We start from the raw sequence: 7843 nt of genomic DNA, 5'->3' as shown, positions 1-7843 counted from the left end.
ATCGACAAACGGGAGGGCCTCGGAGGTGGCTGGGGTTGCCAGAGAGGAAGAGCGGAGAAGGGGAGGTGGCGGTGGCGCAGCGGTGTAAACCCTAGTCCCCGCCTTTGCTCGGGGAGTGGAGAAGGGGAGGGAGCGGCGGTGCGGTGGCGTAAACCCTAGTCCCCGTCGGCAAGGCGCCTCCTCTTGGTGGCAGCAGGGCGGCATCATCGCTTTGCCATCTCGTTCCCTGCCTGTGCCCTCAAGGCTTGGGAGACGCGTGGATTGAAGGGGATCGAAGGGGGTTGGTTGGGCAAACCACGTGAAACAAATGGACCGTCGGGGTTTTCAGAGGTTTTTGAGCCCCGCGGGGTTGATCCTCTGGAAACCCTCTCAATCCCCTTGTACCAAATGAGGCCTGAGGGACAGAGCTGTGTCTGACATGTGGGCCCAACATGTGGACCAGGTGCCTTTACAGCCCGCGCTACGTCCAGTGTGAGCGACACAAGCATTTTCTAATTAATTGGCAAGTACAGATTATTCGGTGCATGTGCATCGCCGTTTATTTAAGGGTTTCTTATACAAGAATGGTCAAGGACCAAATTTGGGAGCTGTACATGTGCGTCGCTGTTTAAAAGCCAACCTAACAACTTGGATTTACGCCAGGCTAGTCTTGCAAAATAAAACTTGCAATTCGTCTTACTTGCATATTTGGATGTACCACACATGCTAGAAAACGATGATCCAGCTACGTGATTCAAAGACATGCAAAATAAAACTTTAACTGTCCCATAACCACTTTTTTGTTAGACCATCGGACAGTAATTCCAAACTGATAGACAGGCAGGTCCATCTTCTCAAACCTTCAGACGCATCGGCGGTATAACGTACGTGCCCCAATTTCCCTCCAAACCAGCAGCAGGCCTTCCAGCATCCGATTTTGCCACATCACGGTCCTAAACAAATAAACCACTTGAGTGACGTTATACTAACACAGTACCAAGTGCACGAGATAAAAACATACCCCGTATACATATCCAATCCTTTCCTTGTTAATCCTAGCATCAGCAGCTGGGAAGCCCCTTCTTCCCAGCTGGCTCTTGTCCAAACCATCAGCAGCAACAGTTCTTCCAGCATCCGATATCAACACATCAGTCCTAAACAAATAAACCACTTAAGTAGTGACATAACTAACAAACAACGCACGAGATAAAATACATACCTGGAATTGATATCTAATCCTTTCCTCCATAGCTTTCATCTTAGCATCAAAACCCTCAGGCAAATCCGGTGGAAGAACCACGCAAAGCCGTGGTGGCCACAAGGGATCGTGGCCACCTTTGTATTTACCAGCGTCAATGGGGTGCTTCATACTAACATTGGTTTTTTTACAACCATAGCATGTACCTTCATATTTCATTTAACTAGCTCTTAAGAGATATTAAAATGTATGCTCAAAAAAAAGATATTAAAATGTACTCCCTCTGTAAAGAAACACTTTACAGAAGGAGTATATGTGGTGAGCCTCAAGCAAGGGAACAAGCCAAACAGCTATATGGACAAAACTTGCCGAAATCTAAAGTCAAGACTAGTACCGTTATCAACAGCAGGTTTAACCATATGGAGACAGGTGAGCTTGGATTGTAGTCCTCTATTCATTCTCAAGACTTCGGGAAAGAAGAGATTGTCGACGCCACCTTTAGTCTTTCTAGTACAATTCAGATGATAGTACCAGCCACCTTTGCCCTCATAAACTTCTTGGAAGCTCACGACATTTTCAACATTATATGCATCATCCTGAAATCAGATTGCATCAACAATTAATTGGTACAGTACAAGACAATCAAGGCGGCATGAGCGCATTCGACAGAGTAGCTACAAAGGTAAATTAGCAACTGATGCAAGTGAGTCCCAGGAGTGAGGGAGAGTGAGCAAACCCCCAAAAGATTATTCTCCTCATTGTACTTGTCCAACAAAGCTTGAATCAATAGCCCCATATGATCTTCATCCGGATTGGATCTCGAAGAATACTTCCTCGTGCCATCTGGCCAGTGAAGAGCATCTCATATAGCAATCTCCGAACTGGAAAGCCCATCGTTTGTGCACCTGAGAAACAATGAATGGAAGCTAATTAATGAAACTTTAACCCTGCAAGAGAGCAAGAGTGAGAAACCTTGGACAAGTGAGAGGAGGAATAAACCTGCTGCTGGCTTCTGTTTTGATTAATTAGAGAGCTGTCTATTAGTAATTGCTTCTTATTTTCGAAAAGACTAGGGGGAGCTAAGAAGAAGCTTTACATTTTCCGATCACGTAGTTTTTCAAGGTGGCAGAGTATAGCCTTGTTAGCTTCCTCCAAGCTCCGGAACGGCCCACCCAGCTCAGGATATGTGTGGAAAAATCCCCCAAGATCTACTCTGATGAAAAATTGATGATTCCAACCGGCAGGTTTCCGGGCCAAAATGGGTGGCGTCAGCGAGTGAGTCACCTCCTCTGCCCATGTGGAGGAAGCGTCCTTGGATGGCAACATATCTGGCTGCAATCTGGTTTCACAAGAGATCTCTTCATCTACTTAGATCTCTTCATCTACATACCACTCTGTTGATCAGTGTGTTTCAAAACTGGCAAGGGCAAGAGAGTACTGAAAGTTGGGCTAACTGGTTCAAATTGGGCATTGAAATTCATTTAAGAAATTTGATTTCGACTAGAACATAAGCATAAAGGAAATATACAGATAAGAACAAATGGATAATACATACTACCAACCATCTCTCCCCGGAGAGAGAGAGAGAGAGAGAGATTAATACGGTGTAGGCTGCAGCGGAGAGGAAGCGTTAGTGATTGACTCCAGTGTTGTAGTGTCAAGCAGCTCCTTCGAGGCCAGGACATTTGGTTCTCTGTCCTCATGCCTTAAATGAAAAAGAAAGAGGGAGATTGTAATGCAGAAAAAACAATCTGGTTTCAAGAGTAAAGAAATAAGGAAACGACAAGCAACTTAGCTATCTTCATCTAAATACCGCTCTGTTGACCAGTGTGTTTCCAAACTGGCACTGGCAAGAGTGATGAAAGTTGGGATAACTAGTTCAAATTGGGCATTGAATTCATTTAAGAAATTTGATTTCGACTACAACATACGCATGAAGGAAATATACCATTAAGATCAAATAGACAATACATAATACCAACCACCTCTCCCCAAGGAGAAACGACACGCAACTTAGATATCTTCATCTAAATACCGCTCTGCTGACCAGTGTGTTTCGAAACTGGCACTGGCAAGAGAGTGATGAAAGTTGGGCTAACTGGTTCAAATTGGACATTCAATACATTTAAGAAATTTGATTTCGCTAAAACATAAACATGAGGGAAATAATACCATTAAGATCAAATGGACAATACATACTAGATACTACCAACCATCTCTCCCCAAGGACGAGAGATACATACAGTGTAGGCTGCAGCAGAGAGGAGGCGTTAGTGATTGACTCCTCCAGTGTTGTAGTGCCAAGCAGCCCCTTCGAGGCCAAGACATTTGGTTCTTTGTCCTCACGCCTGAATAAAAAAAAGAGGGAGATTGTAATGCAGAAAATCAATCTGGTTTCAAGAGAGTAAGGGCCCGTTCGGATCCTCTCCAGCTTCTGGAAATAGCCTGCTTCTCGCGAAGCCAGCCGCAGACAGCTTCTGACGGGAGCAGAGATTCGTTCGGCAGCAGGGAGCAGCTCCAGACACTGTACAAACTCGAAATAGCCCAGGAACAGGAAGCCGGCATGGGAAGGGAGCTAGGAGAAGTGAGCTCTCTGGTGTGGATCCGGCGGCAAGCTTGACGGAGCAGGTCAACCGGGTGCCGGCGACGAGCGACGGAGGGAGCTGAGGTAGGATCAGGCGTCCGGGTGCGCTGAGGATGGGCGGGGGAAGGAGGAGATGGGGTGGCGAATGCAGTGAGTATGGGACGGGGAACCTGCGGGGGCGCGGCAGAGCACCGGCGCCGCGTTGGATGGGTGGCAGCGGCCAGCGGCGCCCTCCTACGGTTACAGATGGGGGAGAAAGGGGACGAGGGGAGAAGAGAAGCTGGGCGACGGGAAAGCGCGTCGGGCGAATCAGTACGCAAGGATTGACTTGGTGGTGGCATTCTCATGTAAATTGCAGCAACTCCACCTTCCGCTTTTTTAGAAGCTACGCTTTGGCTGCTCCAGGAAATTACACTGCGAGAGGACGGGCTCCGCGAAGCAGGCTTCCAGAAGCTAGCGCGTTCGGGCTGGCTTCACGCCAGAGACGGTGAAGCTGGATCATGGAGAGCCTCCGAACGGGCCCTAAAGAAAGAAGAAACAACAACAAACGTGGATCTCTTCATAAAACAATGGGCTGCTGTTTTGAACAAGCAATTCAAGCTAGTTGTCACCGGAGATCAAGTCAGAAACCATCTCAAGAAGTGGAGGAAGATTTGGGGGAGGGTAGTCAATTTGAAGAATCTAAAGTAGAGCTCTATGGGATGAAGATACTTGCACAGCTAGGCTCAGCGATGAACACTATGCAAGGCATTGTATGGTATGCTTCTAATGCTATGAGCAATATCATGCCATTTCATGTCTAAATTATGCTAATCACTTGCACTTTTTTGTAGAACCACAAATCTGATGGCCCCTTCTTGAATGCCATGGCAACCATTTTTGGAACAACCACGGCTACGGGGATGAATGCTTAGGTCCAGGAATGATCTCCTTTCTATTGATGTCGACGATGAGGAAAATGGTGAGGTGAATACGTCACCATATGTTGGTGAGAATTCTAACCCCAAAGGACCATCAAAAAAGAAGGCTAAGGTAAAGGAAGTTGATGATGATGACCTAGTTATCACTCTGAAAGATGGGTTCAAACTTGTGGCTGAAGATCTTGTAAGTCTAATGGAGATGATGAAGCTATAGCCGATGACCTTTGGGATGTAGTCTCCCAATTGCCAGATTTTGATGAAGAGCACCTTGCCCACTACTATGCTCATCCCGTTGACAATCCCAAGACAACAAGAGCCTTCATGAAACTTTCCCAAACCAACAAGTCTGTTTGGGTGAGTAGGTATGTCAAGAAGAACTTCTAAATTCAATATGGTTGTATGGCTCTCAAGTATGCTAACTTGACATGTATGGCTGTAGCGCACTTTGGTTGCTTTTGGATGTTTGGTATGTGAATTAAGACATGTATGGCCGATTGCTTTTGGATGTGGCAAATGAACTTGTTACCTTATTGCTACCTTATGATGTTGTTGAAAATTGTGTTCTATGTGATGTCATATATGTATCATGCTTGTCAATATACAGTTATGTTGTTTTTCTTGAGAAATAATACAAACAAAGAGTGCTGCCGAAACTTTGAATGTTTGTTAATTCATTTTTCATTCCATGCTTGCAACCCAAACACAGGAACAGAACCGTTCCATTTTACTTTTTTGCTCATACCAAATACAGGAACGGAACCAACCCGTTCCTATGGAATGGAACCATTCCATAGCATGGCAGTTGGTTCCTGAACCAAAACACCCTTAAGAAATTTCATCTCGACTAGAACAAATGGAAAATACATACTACCAACCACCTCTCCCCAAGGACAAGAGAGAGAGAGAGAGAGAGAGTCATACAGTGTAGGCTGCAGCAGAGACGAAGCATTAGTAATTGATGACTCTTCCAGTGTTGTAGTGCCAAGAAGCTCCTTCGAGGCCAAGACAGTTGGTTCTCTGTCCTCACGCCTGAAAAAAAAAGAGGCAGATTGTAATGCAATAAAAACAATCTGGTTTCAAGAGAGTAAAGAAAGAAGAAACAACAAACTTAGATCTCTTCGTCTATATACCACTCTGTTGATCAGTGTGTTTCAAAACTGGCACAAGCAATAGAGTAAAGGAAGTTGGGCTAACTTGTTCAAATTGGGCATTGAGTCCATTTAGTACTCCCTCCCTCCAAAAATATAAGGCGCACTTTATTTTTGCTGGTCAATGACTTAAAATTATTATGTAGTTATATGAAATGAAAGAATTTTGCAAGAAAAATACAGCAATACCATTTATATACACTCTAAATTATAAATCCAAATAATTCGGTACATACTAGTGGTCAAAGTCGTGCATTAAAGACCGTGCAAAGTAAGGCACTCCATACTTTGGTACGGAGGGAGTAGTATCTAAGTTGTAATTAGGGTGCGCAGAGATATAAAACAAATTGAATTCGTTTCTGTCCTTGGTCAGTGCAAGGTGCAGTGGTGTGCCAATGGTGTAGTCGCACAGCAGTATAGGCTCAGGCTCAAAATGTCTTCTTTTTTAGCCAAAACCGTAGAACAATTGTTCTACGGTAAATTTTCATTAATTAAACTTCAGGCTCAAAATGTCAATGGACAAAACGACTAAGATTTGCATGCGTTGATGATTGATTGATGGTACCTAGCTAGCAAAACTGTTATTCGAAACCCATGAGAGTGTCCATCAATGCACAGTTTTATTGTCAGGTATCTGATCAAGAATGTAAGTTCTTATAAGTTGGCACCTAATTATGGGTTATTTGCAGCTAATTTGCCAAAAATGGGTCGGATGAAGCGCATACATTTGAGCCAGCTTCAGCTTTTGGGCAACAGAAGCTCTGTTCAGCAGATCATCGATGAATTGCCATCCGGAGGGATGAGGGCTTGGAGTGGCCGTTTGTTCAGCTGCAGTCTGATCTTCCTCGGTGGCATCAACAACCCTAATCAAGCAAGTTTCAGGATTCAATAAACACGGAAAGACATGATAACTACTGCAAAAACAAAATTAAAAAAAAAGTCGCATACGGCGATGGAGAATCGTGGGGCCTCGTCCAGAGGTCGTAGAGGACTTCCCTGAAGACATCTTGGACGGGCCGTGTCAACCCGTTCATGTCTTTGGTGACGAGAAACCCATACATATCACTGTAGGCATGAATTATGCGGTCGTCAGGAAGAAGACATAGGATAAGAAGGGGTTTGTGGGGATCGCCACCGGTGGTGGCGTCGGGCGGGCTTCGCCATGTGGGGCGGTGGACGATAGCGGGGCAGGTCGGAGATGACTTCCCTGAAGAGATCTTCGACACGTCGTGTCGACCCGTCCATGTCGTCGGTGACGAGAACCCCGTGCCTATCATTGTAGGCATGGATTATTCGCTTGTCAGGAAGAATACATCGGATAGGGGGTTGGTGGGCATCTCGGTCGCGGTGGCGGCGTGGGACGGGCTCCGCGATGGGGGGTGGAAGATCGCGCGGACTCGTCTGGAGATCGTAGAGGACTTCCATGTAGACATCTTCGACGGGTCGTGTCGACCAGCGGAGGGCATCGGTGACGAGAACTCCATGCCTATCTTCGTAGATAGAGATTCGTCGACCGTCGGGAAGAAGAATTAGGTCGGGACGACGAAATAGGGACGTGGGTTGCTGGTCGCCTCCGAGCGTCGGAGGAGGGGAGGAGAGGGGAGAGGGGTGCTTTGGTTGGTTGTAGCGGTCGCGGTCGCGAGGTCGGACAAGCTGCGCCATGGGGTGCGGGGGGGCCGGCGGAGGACGTGCTAGGGTTTGGAGATTTCCTTTGGATCGAAGGAAAGTTTTTTTTTTCTTTTTTAGGGTTTGGGCGAGGGGAAAGGTGCGCTGTGGTTGTTGTCGTTGGGGCCTCTGGGACTGGACTAATATAAGTGTTTTCTTTTTAGTTTATTTATTATTCGAAATCACTAGTTGAGGAATACTCGTTACAAAGATCATTCCAACTCCTCCGTATGTGTCACTTGTCGTAATTTGGGAGTTTTTTTAGATTCGTTTATTCAAAACATTTTATCTCTCAAACCGTGTGTCCAAATCTCGAACTGCTTTCATCGTTGGATTCCTTGCGTCGAGA

General features: G+C 45.8%; 1 non-coding gene across 1 annotated transcript; it reads right to left on the bottom strand.

Moving 5' to 3' along the window:
* Positions 1 to 513: 513 nt before the first annotated feature.
* Positions 514 to 7610, bottom strand: LOC125512489 (uncharacterized). Its single transcript, XR_015609260.1, has 11 exons — positions 6778 to 7610; positions 6555 to 6692; positions 5603 to 5710; positions 3377 to 3525; positions 2661 to 2882; positions 2274 to 2541; positions 1914 to 2082; positions 1572 to 1773; positions 1199 to 1383; positions 1001 to 1103; positions 514 to 932 (listed from the first exon to the last, which is right to left on the bottom strand). It is a non-coding gene; the product is annotated as an uncharacterized LOC125512489 (transcript).
* Between the last annotated feature and the right edge of the window lie 233 nt (positions 7611 to 7843).

The sequence above is a fragment of the Triticum urartu genome, chromosome 6A (assembly GCF_056163025.1).
Source record: "Triticum urartu cultivar PI428250 chromosome 6A, HENAU_Tu73, whole genome shotgun sequence".
NCBI classification, from domain to species: Eukaryota; Viridiplantae; Streptophyta; class Magnoliopsida; order Poales; family Poaceae; genus Triticum; species Triticum urartu.
This window is presented reverse-complemented; position numbering and strand designations above follow the sequence as displayed.